We start from the raw sequence: 23,309 nt of genomic DNA, 5'->3' as shown, positions 1-23,309 counted from the left end.
TAATAGGCTCTGAGCCTTTATATACCTGCGCACAGCAGCAGCCACCTTCAGTCTGCTGCTGGACAGCCAGCAGCAGCAGCAGCAGGAGAGGTAATTAATCAGCAACCCTCCTGCTAAGGGTAGACAGCTGCTCGTTCCACCCCCCCCCCCGCCTTAATTGGTTCTCCTCCCTTCCAACGGTGTTGAGGCGGGTGGGAACAGCCGGGGGTTGAGGGTACTGTGCTAAAAGAGGTGGAGTTATGCAGATCTAAAACGCGTGGATTGCAGCAGCAGCAAGCCGAAAAGTGCAGGCATGTGAGGGATCTAGAGGTTGACAGCATGTCTTCTTAACGGGAGTCCAGGTGGCCATCTCCACAAATGGACTTTTCAGAATCCTTGGGTGGCACCGTAGTCAGAAACCAATTCTGGTTATCGCTTCTCGGCCTTTTGGCTAAGATCAAGTGTAGTATCTGTTCTTATCAGTTTAATATCTGATACGTCCCCTATCTGGGGACCATATATTAAATGGATTTTTAGAACAGGGAGATGGAAAAAGAGCTTGCTCTGTCCACTCCACGCATTGACCTGGTATTGCAGTATCTCCAGGACCGGTGCACCCCTTCTTTAATGCAGTTTCTAAAATCAGAAAGAATTGAATTCAATGCTTTTTGTTCATTTTGCTTGTTTGTCGGATTTTGGGATGGACTCTTTGGCTTTGCTTTTCTTCTCCTCATTGGATTTTTCATGTTAAAAGTTGCAGAAGCCAGATGACAAGCTCATTTTGGTTCAACTTCAGCAACTGTGCATTGCATTGCCATGTAATGTAATGTAATGCAATGCTATCTATCTAGCTCTCCCTCTATACTTCCTTTTGGATAAACAGACATATTAGGCAAGCATTTTGGAGCTTTCACCTAAATAACTACAGGTGGTGAGATAAGCTGCACAATATAATTGACCTTTCAGTATATTGTTGCACACACACCATCTATTTAGCAAATGCCCTTGTTATCAACAGCAGCCTTTTAAACTCACCTGAGCTAACAGGTATGTGAGCTGGTTACTCTGCTGCGCTTAAAATTTCTTTTTTGGTTTGCTACAATGCCTTTTCTGAAACGTTGTCTCCCTCTGCTGGAACACTGACTTCTTTCATTTAATGCCTGCAGACTATAAAAGAGAAACCAACCCAAAAAGTTTGGTTGATTAGTCTGTGGCATTCTTTTAAACTGTTGCTTATGGCGGTCTCTGTGAGCTTCTCAGTGACATTCAGCCATCCAGGTATCCCGCCTGCAGTAGACGGAATGTGGCAATGGAACGCTGGCTGCGCGTGTCATAATAGGCTCTGAGCCTTTATATACCTGCGCACAGCAGCAGCCACCTTCAGTCTGCTGCTGGACAGCCAGCAGCAGCAGCAGCAGGAGAGGTAATTAATCAGCAACCCTCCTGCTAAGGGTAGACAGCTGCTCGTTCCACCCCCCCCCGCCTTAATTGGTTCTCCTCCCTTCCAACGGTGTTGAGGCGGGTGGGAACAGCCGGGGGTTGAGGGTACTGTGCTAAAAGAGGTGGAGTTATGCAGATCTAAAACGCGTGGATTGCAGCAGCAGCAAGCCGAAAAGTGCAGGCATGTGAGGGATCTAGAGGTTGACAGCATGTCTTCTTAACGGGAGTCCAGGTGGCCATCTCCACAAATGGACTTTTCAGAATCCTTGGGTGGCACCGTAGTCGGAAACCAATTCTGGTTATCGCTTCTCGGCCTTTTGGCTAAGATCAAGTGTAGTATCTGTTCTTATCAGTTTAATATCTGATACGTCCCCTATCTGGGGACCATATATTAAATGGATTTTTAGAACAGGGAGATGGAAAAAGAGCTTGCTCTGTCCACTCCACGCATTGACCTGGTATTGCAGTATCTCCAGGACCGGTGCACCCCTTCTTTAATGCAGTTTCTAAAATCAGAAAGAATTGAATTCAATGCTTTTTGTTCATTTTGCTTGTTTGTCGGATTTTGGGATGGACTCTTTGGCTTTGCTTTTCTTCTCCTCATTGGATTTTTCATGTTAAAAGTTGCAGAAGCCAGATGACAAGCTCATTTTCGTTCAACTTCAGCAACTGTGCATTGCATTGCCATGTAATGTAATGTAATGCAATGCTATCTATCTAGCTCTCCCTCTATACTTCCTTTTGGATAAACAGACATATTAGGCAAGCATTTTGGAGCTTTCACCTAAATAACTACAGGTGGTGAGATAAGCTGCACAATATAATTGACCTTTCAGTATATTGTTGCACACACACCATCTATTTAGCAAATGCCCTTGTTATCAACAGCAGCCTTTTAAACTCACCTGAGCTAACAGGTATGTGAGCTGGTTACTCTGCTGCGCTTAAAATTTCTTTTTTGGTTTGCTACAATGCCTTTTCTGAAACGTTGTCTCCCTCTGCTGGAACACTGACTTCTTTCATTTAATGCCTGCAGACTATAAAAGAGAAACCAACCCAAAAAGTTTGGTTGATTAGTCTGTGGCATTCTTTTAAACTGTTGCTTATGGCGGTCTCTGTGAGCTTCTCAGTGACATTCAGCCATCCAGGTATCCCGCCTGCAGTAGACGGAATGTGGCAATGGAACGCTGGCTGCGCGTGTCATAATAGGCTCTGAGCCTTTATATACCTGCGCACAGCAGCAGCCACCTTCAGTCTGCTGCTGGACAGCCAGCAGCAGCAGCAGCAGGAGAGGTAATTAATCAGCAACCCTCCTGCTAAGGGTAGACAGCTGCTCGTTCCACCCCCCCCCCCGCCTTAATTGGTTCTCCTCCCTTCCAACGGTGTTGAGGCGGGTGGGAACAGCCGGGGGTTGAGGGTACTGTGCTAAAAGAGGTGGAGTTATGCAGATCTAAAACGCGTGGATTGCAGCAGCAGCAAGCCGAAAAGTGCAGGCATGTGAGGGATCTAGAGGTTGACAGCATGTCTTCTTAACAGGAGTCCAGGTGGCCATCTCCACAAATGGACTTTTCAGAATCCTTGGGTGGCACCGTAGTCGGAAACCAATTCTGGTTATCGCTTCTCGGCCTTTTGGCTAAGATCAAGTGTAGTATCTGTTCTTATCAGTTTAATATCTGATACGTCCCCTATCTGGGGACCATATATTAAATGGATTTTTAGAACAGGGAGATGGAAAAAGAGCTTGCTCTGTCCACTCCACGCATTGTCCTGGTATTGCAGTATCTCCAGGACCGGTGCACCCCTTCTTTAATGCAGTTTCTAAAATCAGAAAGAATTGAATTCAATGCTTTTTGTTCATTTTGCTTGTTTGTCGGATTTTGGGATGGACTCTTTGGCTTTGCTTTTCTTCTCCTCATTGGATTTTTCATGTTAAAAGTTGCAGAAGCCAGATGACAAGCTCATTTTGGTTCAACTTCAGCAACTGTGCATTGCATTGCCATGTAATGTAATGTAATGCAATGCTATCTATCTAGCTCTCCCTCTATACTTCCTTTTGGATAAACAGACATATTAGGCAAGCATTTTGGAGCTTTCACCTAAATAACTACAGGTGGTGAGATAAGCTGCACAATATAATTGACCTTTCAGTATATTGTTGCACACACACCATCTATTTAGCAAATGCCCTTGTTATCAACAGCAGCCTTTTAAACTCACCTGAGCTAACAGGTATGTGAGCTGGTTACTCTGCTGCGCTTAAAATTTCTTTTTTGGTTTGCTAGAATGCCTTTTCTGAAACGTTGTCTCCCTCTGCTGGAACACTGACTTCTTTCATTTAATGCCTGCAGACTATAAAAGAGAAACCAACCCAAAAAGTTTGGTTGATTAGTCTGTGGCATTCTTTTAAACTGTTGCTTATGGCGGTCTCTGTGAGCTTCTCAGTGACATTCAGCCATCCAGGTATCCCGCCTGCAGTAGACGGAATGTGGCAATGGAACGCTGGCTGCGCGTGTCATAATAGGCTCTGAGCCTTTATATACCTGCGCACAGCAGCAGCCACCTTCAGTCTGCTGCTGGACAGCCAGCAGCAGCAGCAGGAGAGGTAATTAATCAGCAACCCTCCTGCTAAGGGTAGACAGCTGCTCGTTCCACCCCCCCCCCGCCTTAATTGGTTCTCCTCCCTTCCAACGGTGTTGAGGCGGGTGGGAACAGCCGGGGGTTGAGGGTACTGTGCTAAAAGAGGTGGAGTTATGCAGATCTAAAACGCGTGGATTGCAGCAGCAGCAAGCCGAAAAGTGCAGGCATGTGAGGGATCTAGAGGTTGACAGCATGTCTTCTTAACGGGAGTCCAGGTGGCCATCTCCACAAATGGACTTTTCAGAATCCTTGGGTGGCACCGTAGTCGGAAACCAATTCTGGTTATCGCTTCTCGGCCTTTTGGCTAAGATCAAGTGTAGTATCTGTTCTTATCAGTTTAATATCTGATACGTCCCCTATCTGGGGACCATATATTAAATGGATTTTTAGAACAGGGAGATGGAAAAAGAGCTTGCTCTGTCCACTCCACGCATTGACCTGGTATTGCAGTATCTCCAGGACCGGTGCACCCCTTCTTTAATGCAGTTTCTAAAATCAGAAAGAATTGAATTCAATGCTTTTTGTTCATTTTGCTTGTTTGTCGGATTTTGGGATGGACTCTTTGGCTTTGCTTTTCTTCTCCTCATTGGATTTTTCATGTTAAAAGTTGCAGAAGCCAGATGACAAGCTCATTTTGGTTCAACTTCAGCAACTGTGCATTGCATTGCCATGTAATGTAATGTAATGCAATGCTATCTATCTAGCTCTCCCTCTATACTTCCTTTTGGATAAACAGACATATTAGGCAAGCATTTTGGAGCTTTCACCTAAATAACTACAGGTGGTGAGATAAGCTGCACAATATAATTGACCTTTCAGTATATTGTTGCACACACACCATCTATTTAGCAAATGCCCTTGTTATCAACAGCAGCCTTTTAAACTCACCTGAGCTAACAGGTATGTGAGCTGGTTACTCTGCTGCGCTTAAAATTTCTTTTTTGGTTTGCTACAATGCCTTTTCTGAAACGTTGTCTCCCTCTGCTGGAACACTGACTTCTTTCATTTAATGCCTGCAGACTATAAAAGAGAAACCAACCCAAAAAGTTTGGTTGATTAGTCTGTGGCATTCTTTTAAACTGTTGCTTATGGCGGTCTCTGTGAGCTTCTCAGTGACATTCAGCCATCCAGGTATCCCGCCTGCAGTAGACGGAATGTGGCAATGGAACGCTGGCTGCGCGTGTCATAATAGGCTCTGAGCCTTTATATACCTGCGCACAGCAGCAGCCACCTTCAGTCTGCTGCTGGACAGCCAGCAGCAGCAGCAGCAGGAGAGGTAATTAATCAGCAACCCTCCTGCTAAGGGTAGACAGCTGCTCGTTCCACCCCCCCCCCCCGCCTTAATTGGTTCTCCTCCCTTCCAACGGTGTTGAGGCGGGTGGGAACAGCCGGGGGTTGAGGGTACTGTGCTAAAAGAGGTGGAGTTATGCAGATCTAAAACGCGTGGATTGCAGCAGCAGCAAGCCGAAAAGTGCAGGCATGTGAGGGATCTAGAGGTTGACAGCATGTCTTCTTAACGGGAGTCCAGGTGGCCATCTCCACAAATGGACTTTTCAGAATCCTTGGGTGGCACCGTAGTCGGAAACCAATTCTGGTTATCGCTTCTCGGCCTTTTGGCTAAGATCAAGTGTAGTATCTGTTCTTATCAGTTTAATATCTGATACGTCCCTTATCTGGGGACCATATATTAAATGGATTTTTAGAACAGGGAGATGGAAAAAGAGCTTGCTCTGTCCACTCCACGCATTGACCTGGTATTGCAGTATCTCCAGGACCGGTGCACCCCTTCTTTAATGCAGTTTCTAAAATCAGAAAGAATTGAATTCAATGCTTTTTGTTCATTTTGCTTGTTTGTCGGATTTTGGGATGGACTCTTTGGCTTTGCTTTTCTTCTCCTCATTGGATTTTTCATGTTAAAAGTTGCAGAAGCCAGATGACAAGCTCATTTTGGTTCAACTTCAGCAACTGTGCATTGCATTGCCATGTAATGTAATGTAATGCAATGCTATCTATCTAGCTCTCCCTCTATACTTCCTTTTGGATAAACAGACATATTAGGCAAGCATTTTGGAGCTTTCACCTAAATAACTACAGGTGGTGAGATAAGCTGCACAATATAATTGACCTTTCAGCATATTGTTGCACACACACCATCTATTTAGCAAATGCCCTTGTTATCAACAGCAGCCTTTTAAACTCACCTGAGCTAACAGGTATGTGAGCTGGTTACTCTGCTGCGCTTAAAATTTCTTTTTTGGTTTGCTACAATGCCTTTTCTGAAACGTTGTCTCCCTCTGCTGGAACACTGACTTCTTTCATTTAATGCCTGCAGACTATAAAAGAGAAACCAACCCAAAAAGTTTGGTTGATTAGTCTGTGGCATTCTTTTAAACTGTTGCTTATGGCGGTCTCTGTGAGCTTCTCAGTGACATTCAGCCATCCAGGTATCCCGCCTGCAGTAGACGGAATGTGGCAATGGAACGTTGGCTGCGCGTGTCATAATAGGCTCTGAGCCTTTATATACCTGCGCACAGCAGCAGCCACCTTCAGTCTGCTGCTGGACAGCCAGCAGCAGCAGCAGCAGGAGAGGTAATTAATCAGCAACCCTCCTGCTAAGGGTAGACAGCTGCTCGTTCCACCCCCCCCCGCCTTAATTGGTTCTCCTCCCTTCCAACGGTGTTGAGGCGGGTGGGAACAGCCGGGGGTTGAGGGTACTGTGCTAAAAGAGGTGGAGTTATGCAGATGTAAAACGCGTGGATTGCAGCAGCAGCAAGCCGAAAAGTGCAGGCATGTGAGGGATCTAGAGGTTGACAGCATGTCTTCTTAACGGGAGTCCAGGTGGCCATCTCCACAAATGGACTTTTCAGAATCCTTGGGTGGCACCGTAGTCGGAAACCAATTCTGGTTATCGCTTCTCAGCCTTTTGGCTAAGATCAAGTGTAGTATCTGTTCTTATCAGTTTAATATCTGATACGTCCCCTATCTGGGGACCATATATTAAATGGATTTTTAGAACAGGGAGATGGAAAAAGAGCTTGCTCTGTCCACTCCACGCATTGACCTGGTATTGCAGTATCTCCAGGACTGGTGCACCCCTTCTTTAATGCAGTTTCTAAAATCAGAAAGAATTGAATTCAATGCTTTTTGTTCATTTTGCTTGTTTGTCGGATTTTGGGATGGACTCTTTGGCTTTGCTTTTGTTCTCCTCATTGGATTTTTCATGTTAAAAGTTGCAGAAGCCAGATGACAAGCTCATTTTTGTTCAACTTCAGCAACTGTGCATTGCATTGCCATGTAATGTAATGTAATGCAATGCTATCTATCTAGCTCTCCCTCTATACTTCCTTTTGGATAAACAGACATATTAGGCAAGCATTTTGGAGCTTTCACCTAAATAACTACAGGTGGTGAGATAAGCTGCACAATATAATTGACCTTTCAGTATATTGTTGCACACACACCATCTATTTAGCAAATGCCCTTGTTATCAACAGCAGCCTTTTAAACTCACCTGAGCTAACAGGTATGTGAGCTGGTTACTCTGCTGCGCTTAAAATTTCTTTTTTGGTTTGCTACAATGCCTTTTCTGAAACGTTGTCTCCCTCTGCTGGAACACTGACTTCTTTCATTTAATGCCTGCAGACTATAAAAGAGAAACCAACCCAAAAAGTTTGGTTGATTAGTCTGTGGCATTCTTTTAAACTGTTGCTTATGGCGGTCTCTGTGAGCTTCTCAGTGACATTCAGCCATCCAGGTATCCCGCCTGCAGTAGACGGAATGTGGCAATGGAACGCTGGCTGCGCGTGTCATAATAGGCTCTGAGCCTTTATATACCTGCGCACAGCAGCAGCCACCTTCAGTCTGCTGCTGGACAGCCAGCAGCAGCAGCAGCAGGAGAGGTAATTAATCAGCAACCCTCCTGCTAAGGGTAGACAGCTGCTCGTTCCACCCCCCCCCCCCCCGCCTTAATTGGTTCTCCTCCCTTCCAACGGTGTTGAGGCGGGTGGGAACAGCCGGGGGTTGAGGGTACTGTGCTAAAAGAGGTGGAGTTATGCAGATCTAAAACGCGTGGATTGCAGCAGCAGCAAGCCGAAAAGTGCAGGCATGTGAGGGATCTAGAGGTTGACAGCATGTCTTCTTAACGGGAGTCCAGGTGGCCATCTCCACAAATGGACTTTTCAGAATTCTTGGGTGGCACCGTAGTCGGAAACCAATTCTGGTTATCGCTTCTCGGCCTTTTGGCTAAGATCAAGTGTAGTATCTGTTCTTATCAGTTTAATATCTGGTACGTCCCCTATCTGGGGACCATATATTAAATGGATTTTTAGAACAGGGAGATGGAAAAAGAGCTTGCTCTGTCCACTCCACGCATTGACCTGGTATTGCAGTATCTCCAGGACCGGTGCACCCCTTCTTTAATGCAGTTTCTAAAATCAGAAAGAATTGAATTCAATGCTTTTTGTTCATTTTGCTTGTTTGTCGGATTTTGGGATGGACTCTTTGGCTTTGCTTTTCTTCTCCTCATTGGATTTTTCATGTTAAAAGTTGCAGAAGCCAGATGACAAGCTCATTTTGGTTCAACTTCAGCAACTGTGCATTGCATTGCCATGTAATGTAATGTAATGCAATGCTATCTATCTAGCTCTCCCTCTATACTTCCTTTTGGATAAACAGACATATTAGGCAAGCATTTTGGAGCTTTCACCTAAATAACTACAGGTGGTGAGATAAGCTGCACAATATAATTGACCTTTCAGTATATTGTTGCACACACACCATCTATTTAGCAAATGCCCTTGTTATCAACAGCAGCCTTTTAAACTCACCTGAGCTAACAGGTATGTGAGCTGGTTACTCTGCTGCGCTTAAAATTTCTTTTTTGGTTTGCTACAATGCCTTTTCTGAAACGTTGTCTCCCTCTGCTGGAACACTGACTTCTTTCATTTAATGCCTGCAGACTATAAAAGAGAAACCAACCCAAAAAGTTTGGTTGATTAGTCTGTGGCATTCTTTTAAACTGTTGCTTATGGCGGTCTCTGTGAGCTTCTCAGTGACATTCAGCCATCCAGGTATCCCGCCTGCAGTGGACGGAATGTGGCAATGGAACGCTGGCTGCGCGTGTCATAATAGGCTCTGAGCCTTTATATACCTGCGCACAGCAGCAGCCACCTTCAGTCTGCTGCTGGACAGCCAGCAGCAGCAGGAGAGGTAATTAATCAGCAACCCTCCTGCTAAGGGTAGACAGCTGCTCGTTCCACCCCCCCCCCCGCCTTAATTGGTTCTCCTCCCTTCCAACGGTGTTGAGGCGGGTGGGAACAGCCGGGGGTTGAGGGTACTGTGCTAAAAGAGGTGGAGTTATGCAGATCTAAAACGCGTGGATTGCAGCAGCAGCAAGCCGAAAAGTGCAGGCATGTGAGGGATCTAGAGGTTGACAGCATGTCTTCTTAACGGGAGTCCAGGTGGCCATCTCCACAAATGGACTTTTCAGAATCCTTGGGTGGCACCGTAGTCGGAAACCAATTCTGGTTATCGCTTCTCGGCCTTTTGGCTAAGATCAAGTGTAGTATCTGTTCTTATCAGTTTAATATCTGATACGTCCCCTATCTGGGGACCATATATTAAATGGATTTTTAGAACAGGGAGATGGAAAAAGAGCTTGCTCTGTCCACTCCACGCATTGACCTGGTATTGCAGTATCTCCAGGACCGGTGCACCCCTTCTTTAATGCAGTTTCTAAAATCAGAAAGAATTGAATTCAATGCTTTTTGTTCATTTTGCTTGTTTGTCGGATTTTGGGATGGACTCTTTGGCTTTGCTTTTCTTCTCCTCATTGGATTTTTCATGTTAAAAGTTGCAGAAGCCAGATGACAAGCTCATTTTGGTTCAACTTCAGCAACTGTGCATTGCATTGCCATGTAATGTAATGTAATGCAATGCTATCTATCTAGCTCTCCCTCTATACTTCCTTTTGGATAAACAGACATATTAGGCAAGCATTTTGGAGCTTTCACCTAAATAACTACAGGTGGTGAGATAAGCTGCACAATATAATTGACCTTTCAGTATATTGTTGCACACACACCATCTATTTAGCAAATGCCCTTGTTATCAACAGCAGCCTTTTAAACTCACCTGAGCTAACAGGTATGTGAGCTGGTTACTCTGCTGCGCTTAAAATTTCTTTTTTGGTTTGCTACAATGCCTTTTCTGAAACGTTGTCTCCCTCTGCTGGAACACTGACTTCTTTCATTTAATGCCTGCAGACTATAAAAGAGAAACCAACCCAAAAAGTTTGGTTGATTAGTCTGTGGCATTCTTTTAAACTGTTGCTTATGGCGGTCTCTGTGAGCTTCTCAGTGACATTCAGCCATCCAGGTATCCCGCCTGCAGTAGACGGAATGTGGCAATGGAACGCTGGCTGCGCGTGTCATAATAGGCTCTGAGCCTTTATATACCTGCGCACAGCAGCAGCCACCTTCAGTCTGCTGCTGGACAGCCAGCAGCAGCAGCAGCAGGAGAGGTAATTAATCAGCAACCCTCCTGCTAAGGGTAGACAGCTGCTCGTTCCACCCCCCCCGCCTTAATTGGTTCTCCTCCCTTCCAACGGTGTTGAGGCGGGTGGGAACAGCCGGGGGTTGAGGGTACTGTGCTAAAAGAGGTGGAGTTATGCAGATCTAAAACGCGTGGATTGCAGCAGCAGCAAGCCGAAAAGTGCAGGCATGTGAGGGATCTAGAGGTTGACAGCATGTCTTCTTAACGGGAGTCCAGGTGGCCATCTCCACAAATGGACTTTTCAGAATCCTTGGGTGGCACCGTAGTCGGAAACCAATTCTGGTTATCGCTTCTCGGCCTTTTGGCTAAGATCAAGTGTAGTATCTGTTCTTATCAGTTTAATATCTGATACGTCCCCTATCTGGGGACCATATATTAAATGGATTTTTAGAACAGGGAGATGGAAAAAGAGCTTGCTCTGTCCACTCCACGCATTGACCTGGTATTGCAGTATCTCCAGGACCGGTGCACCCCTTCTTTAATGCAGTTTCTAAAATCAGAAAGAATTGAATTCAATGCTTTTTGTTCATTTTGCTTGTTTGTCGGATTTTGGGATGGACTCTTTGGCTTTGCTTTTCTTCTCCTCATTGGATTTTTCATGTTAAAAGTTGCAGAAGCCAGATGACAAGCTCATTTTGGTTCAACTTCAGCAACTGTGCATTGCATTGCCATGTAATGTAATGCAATGCAATGCTATCTATCTAGCTCTCCCTCTATACTTCCTTTTGGATAAACAGACATATTAGGCAAGCATTTTGGAGCTTTCACCTAAATAACTACAGGTGGTGAGATAAGCTGCACAATATAATTGACCTTTCAGTATATTGTTGCACACACACCATCTATTTAGCAAATGCCCTTGTTATCAACAGCAGCCTTATAAACTCACCTGAGCTAACAGGTATGTGAGCTGGTTACTCTGCTGCGCTTAAAATTTCTTTTTTGGTTTGCTACAATGCCTTTTCTGAAACGTTGTCTCCCTCTGCTGGAACACTGACTTCTTTCATTTAATGCCTGCAGACTATAAAAGAGAAACCAACCCAAAAAGTTTGGTTGATTAGTCTGTGGCATTCTTTTAAACTGTTGCTTATGGCGGTCTCTGTGAGCTTCTCAGTGACATTCAGCCATCCAGGTATCCCGCCTGCAGTAGACGGAATGTGGCAATGGAACGCTGGCTGCGCGTGTCATAATAGGCTCTGAGCCTTTATATACCTGCGCACAGCAGAAGCCACCTTCAGTCTGCTGCTGGACAGCCAGCAGCAGCAGCAGCAGGAGAGGTAATTAATCAGCAACCCTCCTGCTAAGGGTAGACAGCTGCTCGTTCCACCCCCCCCCCCGCCTTAATTGGTTCTCCTCCCTTCCAACGGTGTTGAGGCGGGTGGGAACAGCCGGGGGTTGAGGGTACTGTGCTAAAAGAGGTGGAGTTATGCAGATCTAAAACGCGTGGATTGCAGCAGCAGCAAGCCGAAAAGTGCAGGCATGTGAGGGATCTAGAGGTTGACAGCATGTCTTCTTAACGGGAGTCCAGGTGGCCGTCTCCACAAATGGACTTTTCAGAATCCTTGGGTGGCACCGTAGTCGGAAACCAATTCTGGTTATCGCTTCTCGGCCTTTTGGCTAAGATCAAGTGTAGTATCTGTTCTTATCAGTTTAATATCTGATACGTCCCCTATCTGGGGACCATATATTAAATGGATTTTTAGAACAGGGAGATGGAAAAAGAGCTTGCTCTGTCCACTCCACGCATTGACCTGGTATTGCAGTATCTCCAGGACCGGTGCACCCCTTCTTTAATGCAGTTTCTAAAATCAGAAAGAATTGAATTCAATGCTTTTTGTTCATTTTGCTTGTTTGTCGGATTTTGGGATGGACTCTTTGGCTTTGCTTTTCTTCTCCTCATTGGATTTTTCATGTTAAAAGTTGCAGAAGCCAGATGACAAGCTCATTTTGGTTCAACTTCAGCAACTGTGCATTGCATTGCCATGTAATGTAATGTAATGCAATGCTATCTATCTAGCTCTCCCTCTATACTTCCTTTTGGATAAACAGACATATTAGGCAAGCATTTTGGAGCTTTCACCTAAATAACTACAGGTGGTGAGATAAGCTGCACAATATAATTGACCTTTCAGTATATTGTTGCACACACACCATCTATTTAGCAAATGCCCTTGTTATCAACAGCAGCCTTTTAAACTCACCTGAGCTAACAGGTATGTGAGCTGGTTACTCTGCTGCGCTTAAAATTTCTTTTTTGGTTTGCTACAATGCCTTTTCTGAAACATTGTCTCCCTCTGCTGGAACACTGACTTCTTTCATTTAATGCCTGCAGACTATAAAAGAGAAACCAACCCAAAAAGTTTGGTTGATTAGTCTGTGGCATTCTTTTAAACTGTTGCTTATGGCGGTCTCTGTGAGCTTCTCAGTGACATTCAGCCATCCAGGTATCCCGCCTGCAGTAGACGGAATGTGGCAATGGAACGCTGGCTGCGCGTGTCATAATAGGCTCTGAGCCTTTATATACCTGCGCACAGCAGCAGCCACCTTCAGTCTGCTGCTGGACAGCCAGCAGCAGCAGCAGCAGGAGAGGTAATTAATCAGCAACCCTCCTGCTAAGGGTAGACAGCTGCTCGTTCCACCACCCCCCCCGCCTTAATTGGTTCTCCTCCCTTCCAACGGTGTTGAGGCGGGTGGGAACAGCCGGGGGTTGAGGGTACTGTGCTAAAAGAGGTGGAGTTATGCAGATCTAAAACGCGTGGATTGCAGCAGCAGCAAGCCGAAAAGTGCAGGCATGTGAGGGATCTAGAGGTTGACAGCATGTCTTCTTAACGGGAGTCCAGGTGGCCATCTCCACAAATGGACTTTTCAGAATCCTTGGGTGGCACCGTAGTCGGAAACCAATTCTGGTTATCGCTTCTCGGCCTTTTGGCTAAGATCAAGTGTAGTATCTGTTCTTATCAGTTTAATATCTGATACGTCCCCTATCTGGGGACCATATATTAAATGGATTTTTAGAACAGGGAGATGGAAAAAGAGCTTGCTCTGTCCACTCCACGCATTGACCTGGTATTGCAGTATCTCCAGGACCGGTGCACCCCTTCTTTAATGCAGTTTCTAAAATCAGAAAGAATTGAATTCAATGCTTTTTGTTCATTTTGCTTGTTTGTCGGATTTTGGGATGGACTCTTTGGCTTTGCTTTTCTTCTCCTCATTGGATTTTTCATGTTAAAAGTTGCAGAAGCCAGATGACAAGCTCATTTTGGTTCAACTTCAGCAACTGTGCATTGCATTGCCATGTAATGTAATGTAATGCAATGCTATCTATCTAGCTCTCCCTCTATACTTCCTTTTGGATAAACAGACATATTAGGCAAGCATTTTGGAGCTTTCACCTAAATAACTACAGGTGGTGAGATAAGCTGCACAATATAATTGACCTTTCAGTATATTGTTGCACACACACCATCTATTTAGCAAATGCCCTTGTTATCAACAGCAGCCTTTTAAACTCACCTGAGCTAACAGGTATGTGAGCTGGTTACTCTGCTGCGCTTAAAATTTCTTTTTTGGTTTGCTACAATGCCTTTTCTGAAACGTTGTCTCCCTCTGCTGGAACACTGACTTCTTTCATTTAATGCCTGCAGACTATAAAAGAGAAACCAACCCAAAAAGTTTGGTTGATTAGTCTGTGGCATTCTTTTAAACTGTTGCTTATGGCGGTCTCTGTGAGCTTCTCAGTGACATTCAGCCATCCAGGTATCCCGCCTGCAGTAGACGGAATGTGGCAATGGAACGCTGGCTGCGCGTGTCATAATAGGCTCTGAGCCTTTATATACCTGCGCACAGCAGCAGCCACCTTCAGTCTGCTGCTGGACAGCCAGCAGCAGCAGCAGGAGAGGTAATTAATCAGCAACCCTCCTGCTAAGGGTAGACAGCTGCTCGTTCCACCCCCCCCCCGCCTTAATTGGTTCTCCCTTCCAACGGTGTTGAGGCGGGTGGGAACAGCCGGGGGTTGAGGGTACTGTGCTAAAAGAGGTGGAGTTATGCAGATCTAAAACGCGTGGATTGCAGCAGCAGCAAGCCGAAAAGTGCAGGCATGTGAGGGATCTAGAGGTTGACAGCATGTCTTCTTAACGGGAGTCCAGGTGGCCATCTCCACAAATGGACTTTTCAGAATCCTTGGGTGGCACCGTAGTCGGAAACCAATTCTGGTTATCGCTTCTCGGCCTTTTGGCTAAGATCAAGTGTAGTATCTGTTCTTATCAGTTTAATATCTGATACGTCCCCTATCTGGGGACCATATATTAAATGGATTTTTAGAACAGGGAGATGGAAAAAGAGCTTGCTCTGTCCACTCCACGCATTGACCTGGTATTGCAGTATCTCCAGGACCGGTGCACCCCTTCTTTAATGCAGTTTCTAAAATCAGAAAGAATTGAATTCAATGCTTTTTGTTCATTTTGCTTGTTTGTCGGATTTTGGGATGGACTCTTTGGCTTTGCTTTTCTTCTCCTCATTGGATTTTTCATGTTAAAAGTTGCAGAAGCCAGATGACAAGCTCATTTTGGTTCAACTTCAGCAACTGTGCATTGCATTGCCATGTAATGTAATGTAATGCAATGCTATCTATCTAGCTCTCCCTCTATACTTCCTTTTGGATAAACAGACATATTAGGCAAGCATTTTGGAGCTTTCACCTAAATAACTACAGGTGGTGAGATAAGCTGCACAATATAATTGACCTTTCAGTATATTGTTGCACACACACCATCTATTTAGCAAATGCCCTTGTTATCAACAGCAGCCTTTTAAACTCACCTGAGCTAACAGGTATGTGAGCTGGTTACTCTGCTGCGCTTAAAATTTCTTTTTTGGTTTGCTACAATGCCTTTTCTGAAACGTTGTCTCCCTCTGCTGGAACACTGACTTCTTTCATTTAATGCCTGCAGACTATAAAAGAGAAACCAACCCAAAAAGTTTGGTTGATTAGTCTGTGGCATTCTTTTAAACTGTTGCTTATGGCGGTCTCTGTGAGCTTCTCAGTGACATTCAGCCATCCAGGTATCCCGCCTGCAGTAGACGGAATGTGGCAATGGAACGCTGGCTGCGCGTGTCATAATAGGCTCTGAGCCTTTATATACCTGCGCACAGCAGCAGCCACCTTCAGTCTGCTGCTGGACAGCCAGCAGCAGCAGCAGCAGGAGAGGTAATTAATCAGCAACCCTCCTGCTAAGGGTAGACAGCTGCTCGTTCCACCCCCCCCCCCGCCTTAATTGGTTCTCCTCCCTTCCAACGGTGTTGAGGCGGGTGGGAACAGCCGGGGGTTGAGGGTACTGTGCTAAAAGAGGTGGAGTTATGCAGATCTAAAACGCGTGGATTGCAGCAGCAGCAAGCCGAAAAGTGCAGGCATGTGAGGGATCTAGAGGTTGACAGCATGTCTTCTTAACGGGAGTCCAGGTGGCCATCTCCACAAATGGACTTTTCAGAATCCTTGGGTGGCACCGTAGTCGGAAACCAATTCTGGTTATCGCTTCTCGGCCTTTTGGCTAAGATCAAGTGTAGTATCTGTTCTTATCAGTTTAATATCTGATACGTCCCCTATCTGGGGACCATATATTAAATGGATTTTTAGAACAGGGAGATGGAAAAAGAGCTTGCTCTGTCCACTCCACGCATTGACCTGGTATTGCAGTATCTCCAGGACCGGTGCACCCCTTCTTTAATGCAGTTTCTAAAATCAGAAAGAATTGAATTCAATGCTTTTTGTTCATTTTGCTTGTTTGTCGGATTTTGGGATGGACTCTTTGGCTTTGCTTTTCTTCTCCTCATTGGATTTTTCATGTTAAAAGTTGCAGAAGCCAGATGACAAGCTCATTTTGGTTCAACTTCAGCAACTGTGCATTGCATTGCCATGTAATGTAATGTAATGCAATGCTATCTATCTAGCTCTCCCTCTATACTTCCTTTTGGATAAACAGACATATTAGGCAAGCATTTTGGAGCTTTCACCTAAATAACTACAGGTGGTGAGATAAGCTGCACAATATAATTGACCTTTCAGTATATTGTTGCACACACACCATCTATTTAGCAAATGCCCTTGTTATCAACAGCAGCCTTTTAAACTCACCTGAGCTAACAGGTATGTGAGCTGGTTACTCTGCTGCGCTTAAAATTTCTTTTTTGGTTTGCTACAATGCCTTTTCTGAAACGTTGTCTCCCTCTGCTGGAGCACTGACTTCTTTCATTTAATGCCTGCAGACTATAAAAGAGAAACCAACCCAAAAAGTTTGGTTGATTAGTCTGTGGCATTCTTTTAAACTGTTGCTTATGGCGGTCTCTGTGAGCTTCTCAGTGACATTCAGCCATCCAGGTATCCCGCCTGCAGTAGACGGAATGTGGCAATGGAACGCTGGCTGCGCGTGTCATAATAGGCTCTGAGCCTTTATATACCTGCGCACAGCAGCAGCCACCTTCAGTCTGCTGCTGGACAGCCAGCAGCAGCAGCAGCAGGAGAGGTAATTAATCAGCAACCCTCCTGCTAAGGGTAGACAGCTGCTCGTTCCACCCCCCCCCCCGCCTTAATTGGTTCTCCTCCCTTCCAACGGTGTTGAGGCGGGTGGGAACAGCCGGGGGTTGAGGGTACTGTGCTAAAAGAGGTGGAGTTATGCAGATCTAAAACGCGTGGATTGCAGCAGCAGCAAGCCGAAAAGTGCAGGCATGTGAGGGATCTAGAGGTTGACAGCATGTCTTCTTAACGGGAGTCCAGGTGGCCATCTCCACAAATGGACTTTTCAGAATCCTTGGGTGGCACCGTAGTCGGAAACCAATTCTGGTTATCGCTTCTCGGCCTTTTGGCTAAGATCAAGTGTAGTATCTGTTCTTATCAGTTTAATATCTGATACGTCCCCTATCTGGGGACCATATATTAAATGGATTTTTAGAACAGGGAGATGGAAAAAGAGCTTGCTCTGTCCACTCCATGCATTGACCTGGTATTGCAGTATCTCCAGGACCGGTGCACCCCTTCTTTAATGCAGTTTCTAAAATCAGAAAGATTTGAATTCAATGCTTTTTGTTCATTTTGCTTGTTTGTCGGATTTTGGGATGGACTCTTTGGCTTTGCTTTTCTTCTCCTCATTGGATTTTTCATGTTAAAAGTTGCAGAAGCCAGATGACAAGCTCATTTTGGTTCAACTTCAGCAACTGTGCATTGCATTGCCATGTAATGTAATGTAATGCAATGCTATCTATCTAGCTCTCCCTCTATACTTCCTTTTGGATAAACAGACATATTAGGCAAGCATTTTGGAGCTTTCACCTAAATAACTACAGGTGGTGAGATAAGCTGCACAATATAATTGACCTTTCAGTATATTGTTGCACACACACCATCTATTTAGCAAATGCCCTTGTTATCAACAGCAGCCTTTTAAACTCACCTGAGCTAACAGGTATGTGAGCTGGTTACTCTGCTGCGCTTAAAATTTCTTTTTTGGTTTGCTACAATGCCTTTTCTGAAACGTTGTCTCCCTCTGCTGGAACACTGACTTCTTTCATTTAATGCCTGCAGACTATAAAAGAGAAACCAACCCAAAAAGTTTGGTTGATTAGTCTGTGGCATTCTTTTAAACTGTTGCTTATGGCGGTCTCTGTGAGCTTCTCAGTGACATTCAGCCATCCAGGTATCCCGCCTGCAGTAGACGGAATGTGGCAATGGAACGCTGGCTGCGCGTGTCATAATAGGCTCTGAGCCTTTATATACCTGCGCACAGCAGCAGCCACCTTCAGTCTGCTGCTGGACAGCCAGCAGCAGCAGCAGCAGGAGAGGTAATTAATCAGCAACCCTCCTGCTAAGGGTAGACAGCTGCTCGTTCCACCCCCCCCCCGCCTTAATTGGTTCTCCTCCCTTCCAACGGTGTTGAGGCGGGTGGGAACAGCCGGGGGTTGAGGGTACTGTGCTAAAAGAGGTGGAGTTATGCAGATCTAAAACGCGTGGATTGCAGCAGCAGCAAGCCGAAAAGTGCAGGCATGTGAGGGATCTAGAGGTTGACAGCATGTCTTCTTAACGGGAGTCCAGGTGGCCATCTCCACAAATGGACTTTTCAGAATCCTTGGGTGGCACCGTAGTCGGAAACCAATTCTGGTTATCGCTTCTCGGCCTTTTGGCTAAGATCAAGTGTAGTATCTGTTCTTATCAGTTTAATATCTGATACGTCCCCTATCTGGGGACCATATATTAAATGGATTTTTAGAACAGGGAGATGGAAAAAGAGCTTGCTCTGTCCACTCCACGCATTGACCTGGTATTGCAGTATCTCCAGGACCGGTGCACCCCTTCTTTAATGCAGTTTCTAAAATCAGAAAGAATTGAATTCAATGCTTTTTGTTCATTTTGCTTGTTTGTCGGATTTTGGGATGGACTCTTTGGCTTTGCTTTTCTTCTCCTCATTGGATTTTTCATGTTAAAAGTTGCAGAAGCCAGATGACAAGCTCATTTTGGTTCAACTTCAGCAACTGTGCATTGCATTGCCATGTAATGTAATGTAATGCAATGCTATCTATCTAGCTCTCCCTCTATACTTCCTTTTGGATAAACAGACATATTAGGCAAGCATTTTGGAGCTTTCACCTAAATAACTACAGGTGGTGAGATAAGCTGCACAATATAATTGACCTTTCAGTATATTGTTGCACACACACCATCTATTTAGCAAATGCCCTTGTTATCAACAGCAGCCTTTTAAACTCACCTGAGCTAACAGGTATGTGAGCTGGTTACTCTGCTGCGCTTAAAATTTCTTTTTTGGTTTGCTACAATGCCTTTTCTGAAACGTTGTCTCCCTCTGCTGGAACACTGACTTCTTTCATTTAATGCCTGCAGACTATAAAAGAGAAACCAACCCAAAAAGTTTGGTTGATTAGTCTGTGGCATTCTTTTAAACTGTTGCTTATGGCGGTCTCTGTGAGCTTCTCAGTGACATTCAGCCATCCAGGTATCCCGCCTGCAGTAGACGGAATGTGGCAATGGAACGCTGGCTGCGCGTGTCATAATAGGCTCTGAGCCTTTATATACCTGCGCACAGCAGCAGCCACCTTCAGTCTGCTGCTGGACAGCCAGCAGCAGCAGCAGCAGGAGAGGTAATTAATCAGCAACCCTCCTGCTAAGGGTAGACAGCTGCTCGTTCCACCCCCCCCCCCGCCTTAATTGGTTCTCCTCCCTTCCAACGGTGTTGAGGCGGGTGGGAACAGCCGGGGGTTGAGGGTACTGTGCTAAAAGAGGTGGAGTTATGCAGATCTAAAACGCGTGGATTGCAGCAGCAGCAAGCCGAAAAGTGCAGGCATGTGAGGGATCTAGAGGTTGACAGCATGTCTTCTTAACGGGAGTCCAGGTGGCCATCTCCACAAATGGACTTTTCAGAATCCTTGGGTGGCACCGTAGTCGGAAACCAATTCTGGTTATCGCTTCTCGGCCTTTTGGCTAAGATCAAGTGTAGTATCTGTTCTTATCAGTTTAATATCTGATACGTCCCCTATCTGGGGACCATATATTAAATGGATTTTTAGAACAGGGAGATGGAAAAAGAGCTTGCTCTGTCCACTCCACGCATTGACCTGGTATTGCAGTATCTCCAGGACCGGTGCACCCCTTCTTTAATGCAGTTTCTAAAATCAGAAAGAATTGAATTCAATGCTTTTTGTTCATTTTGCTTGTTTGTCGGATTTTGGGATGGACTCTTTGGCTTTGCTTTTCTTCTCCTCATTGGATTTTTCATGCTAAAAGTTGCAGAAGCCAGATGACAAGCTCATTTTGGTTCAACTTCAGCAACTGTGCATTGCATTGCCATGTAATGTAATGTAATGCAATGCTATCTATCTAGCTCTCCCTCTATACTTCCTTTTGGATAAACAGACATATTAGGCAAGCATTTTGGAGCTTTCACCTAAATAACTACAGGTGGTGAGATAAGCTGCACAATATAATTGACCTTTCAGTATATTGTTGCACACACACCATCTATTTAGCAAATGCCCTTGTTATCAACAGCAGCCTTTTAAACTCACCTGAGCTAACAGGTATGTGAGCTGGTTACTCTGCTGCGCTTAAAATTTCTTTTTTGGTTTGCTACAATGCCTTTTCTGAAACGTTGTCTCCCTCTGCTGGAGCACTGACTTCTTTCATTTAATGCCTGCAGACTATAAAAGAGAAACCAACCCAAAAAGTTTGGTTGATTAGTCTGTGGCATTCTTTTAAACTGTTGCTTATGGCGGTCTCTGTGAGCTTCTCAGTGACATTCAGCCATCCAGGTATCCCGCCTGCAGTAGACGGAATGTGGCAATGGAACGCTGGCTGCGCGTGTCATAATAGGCTCTGAGCCTTTATATACCTGCGCACAGCAGCAGCCACCTTCAGTCTGCTGCTGGACAGCCAGCAGCAGCAGCAGCAGGAGAGGTAATTAATCAGCAACCCTCCTGCTAAGGGTAGACAGCTGCTCGTTCCACCCCCCCCCCCGCCTTAATTGGTTCTCCTCCCTTCCAACGGTGTTGAGGCGGGTGGGAACAGCCGGGGGTTGAGGGTACTGTGCTAAAAGAGGTGGAGTTATGCAGATCTAAAACGCGTGGATTGCAGCAGCAGCAAGCCGAAAAGTGCAGGCATGTGAGGGATCTAGAGGTTGACAGCATGTCTTCTTAACGGGAGTCCAGGTGGCCATCTCCACAAATGGACTTTTCAGAATCCTTGGGTGGCACCGTAGTCGGAAACCAATTCTGGTTATCGCTTCTCGGCCTTTTGGCTAAGATCAAGTGTAGTATCTGTTCTTATCAGTTTAATATCTGATACGTCCCCTATCTGGGGACCATATATTAAATGGATTTTTAGAACAGGGAGATGGAAAAAGAGCTTGCTCTGTCCACTCCATGCATTGACCTGGTATTGCAGTATCTCCAGGACCGGTGCACCCCTTCTTTAATGCAGTTTCTAAAATCAGAAAGAATTGAATTCAATGCTTTTTGTTCATTTTGCTTGTTTGTCGGATTTTGGGATGGACTCTTTGGCTTTGCTTTTCTTCTCCTCATTGGATTTTTCATGTTAAAAGTTGCAGAAGCCAGATGACAAGCTCATTTTGGTTCAACTTCAGCAACTGTGCATTGCATTGCCATGTAATGTAATGTAATGCAATGCTATCTATCTAGCTCTCCCTCTATACTTCCTTTTGGATAAACAGACATATTAGGCAAGCATTTTGGAGCTTTCACCTAAATAACTACAGGTGGTGAGATAAGCTGCACAATATAATTGACCTTTCAGTATATTGTTGCACACACACCATCTATTTAGCAAATGCCCTTGTTATCAACAGCAGCCTTTTAAACTCACCTGAGCTAACAGGTATGTGAGCTGGTTACTCTGCTGCGCTTAAAATTTCTTTTTTGGTTTGCTACAATGCCTTTTCTGAAACGTTGTCTCCCTCTGCTGGAACACTGACTTCTTTCATTTAATGCCTGCAGACTATAAAAGAGAAACCAACCCAAAAAGTTTGGTTGATTAGTCTGTGGCATTCTTTTAAACTGTTGCTTATGGCGGTCTCTGTGAGCTTCTCAGTGACATTCAGCCATCCAGGTATCCCGCCTGCAGTAGACGGAATGTGGCAATGGAACGCTGGCTGCGCGTGTCATAATAGGCTCTGAGCCTTTATATACCTGCGCACAGCAGCAGCCACCTTCAGTCTGCTGCTGGACAGCCAGCAGCAGCAGCAGCAGGAGAGGTAATTAATCAGCAACCCTCCTGCTAAGGGTAGACAGCTGCTCGTTCCACCCCCCCCCCCGCCTTAATTGGTTCTCCTCCCTTCCAACGGTGTTGAGGCGGGTGGGAACAGCCGGGGGTTGAGGGTACTGTGCTAAAAGAGGTGGAGTTATGCAGATCTAAAACGCGTGGATTGCAGCAGCAGCAAGCCGAAAAGTGCAGGCATGTGAGGGATCTAGAGGTTGACAGCATGTCTTCTTAACGGGAGTCCAGGTGGCCATCTCCACAAATGGACTTTTCAGAATCCTTGGGTGGCACCGTAGTCGGAAACCAATTCTGGTTATCGCTTCTCGGCCTTTTGGCTAAGATCAAGTGTAGTATCTGTTCTTATCAGTTTAATATCTGATACGTCCCCTATCTGGGGACCATATATTAAATGGATTTTTAGAACAGGGAGATGGAAAAAGAGCTTGCTCTGTCCACTCCACGCATTGACCTGGTATTGCAGTATCTCCAGGACCGGTGCACCCCTTCTTTAATGCAGTTTCTAAAATCAGAAAGAATTGAATTCAATGCTTTTTGTTCATTTTGCTTGTTTGTCGGATTTTGGGATGGACTCTTTGTCTTTGCTTTTCTTCTCCTCATTGGATTTTTCATGTTAAAAGTTGCAGAAGCCAGATGACAAGCTCATTTTGGTTCAACTTCAGCAACTGTGCATTGCATTGCCATGTAATGTAATGTAATGCAATGCTATCTATCTAGCTCTCCCTCTATACTTCCTTTTGGATAAACAGACATATTAGGCAAGCATTTTGGAGCTTTCACCTAAATAACTACAGGTGGTGAGATAAGCTGCACAATATAATTGACCTTTCAGTATATTGTTGCACACACACCATCTATTTAGCAAATGCCCTTGTTATCAACAGCAGCCTTTTAAACTCACCTGAGCTAACAG

The 23,309-nt window shown here is 45.1% G+C and overlaps 18 non-coding genes across 18 annotated transcripts; all 18 read left to right on the top strand.

Annotated features, from left to right (window-relative positions):
* Nucleotides 1-410: 410 nt before the first annotated feature.
* LOC141187026 (U2 spliceosomal RNA) lies at nucleotides 411-601 on the top strand. Its single transcript, XR_012261250.1, has one exon. It is a non-coding gene; the product is annotated as a U2 spliceosomal RNA (small nuclear RNA).
* A 1,119-nt stretch (nucleotides 602-1,720) lies between these two features.
* Nucleotides 1,721-1,911, top strand: LOC141187025 (U2 spliceosomal RNA). The gene has a single exon (XR_012261249.1). It is a non-coding gene; the product is annotated as a U2 spliceosomal RNA (small nuclear RNA).
* Nucleotides 1,912-3,032: 1,121 nt separating this feature from the next.
* On the top strand, nucleotides 3,033-3,223 carry LOC141191154 (U2 spliceosomal RNA). The gene has a single exon (XR_012265155.1). It is a non-coding gene; the product is annotated as a U2 spliceosomal RNA (small nuclear RNA).
* A 1,117-nt stretch (nucleotides 3,224-4,340) lies between these two features.
* LOC141187024 (U2 spliceosomal RNA) lies at nucleotides 4,341-4,531 on the top strand. The gene has a single exon (XR_012261248.1). It is a non-coding gene; the product is annotated as a U2 spliceosomal RNA (small nuclear RNA).
* Nucleotides 4,532-5,653: 1,122 nt separating this feature from the next.
* LOC141184465 (U2 spliceosomal RNA) lies at nucleotides 5,654-5,844 on the top strand. Its single transcript, XR_012259217.1, has one exon. It is a non-coding gene; the product is annotated as a U2 spliceosomal RNA (small nuclear RNA).
* Nucleotides 5,845-6,963: 1,119 nt separating this feature from the next.
* On the top strand, nucleotides 6,964-7,154 carry LOC141184525 (U2 spliceosomal RNA). The gene has a single exon (XR_012259272.1). It is a non-coding gene; the product is annotated as a U2 spliceosomal RNA (small nuclear RNA).
* Nucleotides 7,155-8,278: 1,124 nt separating this feature from the next.
* LOC141184503 (U2 spliceosomal RNA) lies at nucleotides 8,279-8,469 on the top strand. Its single transcript, XR_012259252.1, has one exon. It is a non-coding gene; the product is annotated as a U2 spliceosomal RNA (small nuclear RNA).
* A 1,115-nt stretch (nucleotides 8,470-9,584) lies between these two features.
* On the top strand, nucleotides 9,585-9,775 carry LOC141187023 (U2 spliceosomal RNA). The gene has a single exon (XR_012261247.1). It is a non-coding gene; the product is annotated as a U2 spliceosomal RNA (small nuclear RNA).
* A 1,118-nt stretch (nucleotides 9,776-10,893) lies between these two features.
* LOC141187022 (U2 spliceosomal RNA) lies at nucleotides 10,894-11,084 on the top strand. The gene has a single exon (XR_012261246.1). It is a non-coding gene; the product is annotated as a U2 spliceosomal RNA (small nuclear RNA).
* Nucleotides 11,085-12,205: 1,121 nt separating this feature from the next.
* Nucleotides 12,206-12,396, top strand: LOC141187019 (U2 spliceosomal RNA). The gene has a single exon (XR_012261244.1). It is a non-coding gene; the product is annotated as a U2 spliceosomal RNA (small nuclear RNA).
* Nucleotides 12,397-13,517: 1,121 nt separating this feature from the next.
* Nucleotides 13,518-13,708, top strand: LOC141187018 (U2 spliceosomal RNA). Its single transcript, XR_012261243.1, has one exon. It is a non-coding gene; the product is annotated as a U2 spliceosomal RNA (small nuclear RNA).
* A 1,114-nt stretch (nucleotides 13,709-14,822) lies between these two features.
* Nucleotides 14,823-15,013, top strand: LOC141187017 (U2 spliceosomal RNA). The gene has a single exon (XR_012261242.1). It is a non-coding gene; the product is annotated as a U2 spliceosomal RNA (small nuclear RNA).
* A 1,121-nt stretch (nucleotides 15,014-16,134) lies between these two features.
* Nucleotides 16,135-16,325, top strand: LOC141187016 (U2 spliceosomal RNA). Its single transcript, XR_012261241.1, has one exon. It is a non-coding gene; the product is annotated as a U2 spliceosomal RNA (small nuclear RNA).
* A 1,121-nt stretch (nucleotides 16,326-17,446) lies between these two features.
* LOC141191309 (U2 spliceosomal RNA) lies at nucleotides 17,447-17,637 on the top strand. The gene has a single exon (XR_012265306.1). It is a non-coding gene; the product is annotated as a U2 spliceosomal RNA (small nuclear RNA).
* A 1,120-nt stretch (nucleotides 17,638-18,757) lies between these two features.
* On the top strand, nucleotides 18,758-18,948 carry LOC141187015 (U2 spliceosomal RNA). Its single transcript, XR_012261240.1, has one exon. It is a non-coding gene; the product is annotated as a U2 spliceosomal RNA (small nuclear RNA).
* Nucleotides 18,949-20,069: 1,121 nt separating this feature from the next.
* On the top strand, nucleotides 20,070-20,260 carry LOC141187013 (U2 spliceosomal RNA). Its single transcript, XR_012261238.1, has one exon. It is a non-coding gene; the product is annotated as a U2 spliceosomal RNA (small nuclear RNA).
* Nucleotides 20,261-21,381: 1,121 nt separating this feature from the next.
* Nucleotides 21,382-21,572, top strand: LOC141191308 (U2 spliceosomal RNA). The gene has a single exon (XR_012265305.1). It is a non-coding gene; the product is annotated as a U2 spliceosomal RNA (small nuclear RNA).
* Nucleotides 21,573-22,693: 1,121 nt separating this feature from the next.
* LOC141187012 (U2 spliceosomal RNA) lies at nucleotides 22,694-22,884 on the top strand. Its single transcript, XR_012261237.1, has one exon. It is a non-coding gene; the product is annotated as a U2 spliceosomal RNA (small nuclear RNA).
* The last annotated feature ends 425 nt before the right edge of the window (nucleotides 22,885-23,309 follow it).

The sequence above is a fragment of the Phyllobates terribilis genome, unplaced genomic scaffold, assembly GCF_046119375.1.
Source record: "Phyllobates terribilis strain yellow unplaced genomic scaffold, ASM4611937v1 Scaffold_40__1_contigs__length_11209783, whole genome shotgun sequence".
In the NCBI taxonomy this organism is placed as follows: domain Eukaryota; kingdom Metazoa; phylum Chordata; class Amphibia; order Anura; family Dendrobatidae; genus Phyllobates; species Phyllobates terribilis.
Note: the sequence above shows the minus strand (reverse complement) of the source record. Positions and strands in the feature narration are given on the sequence as shown.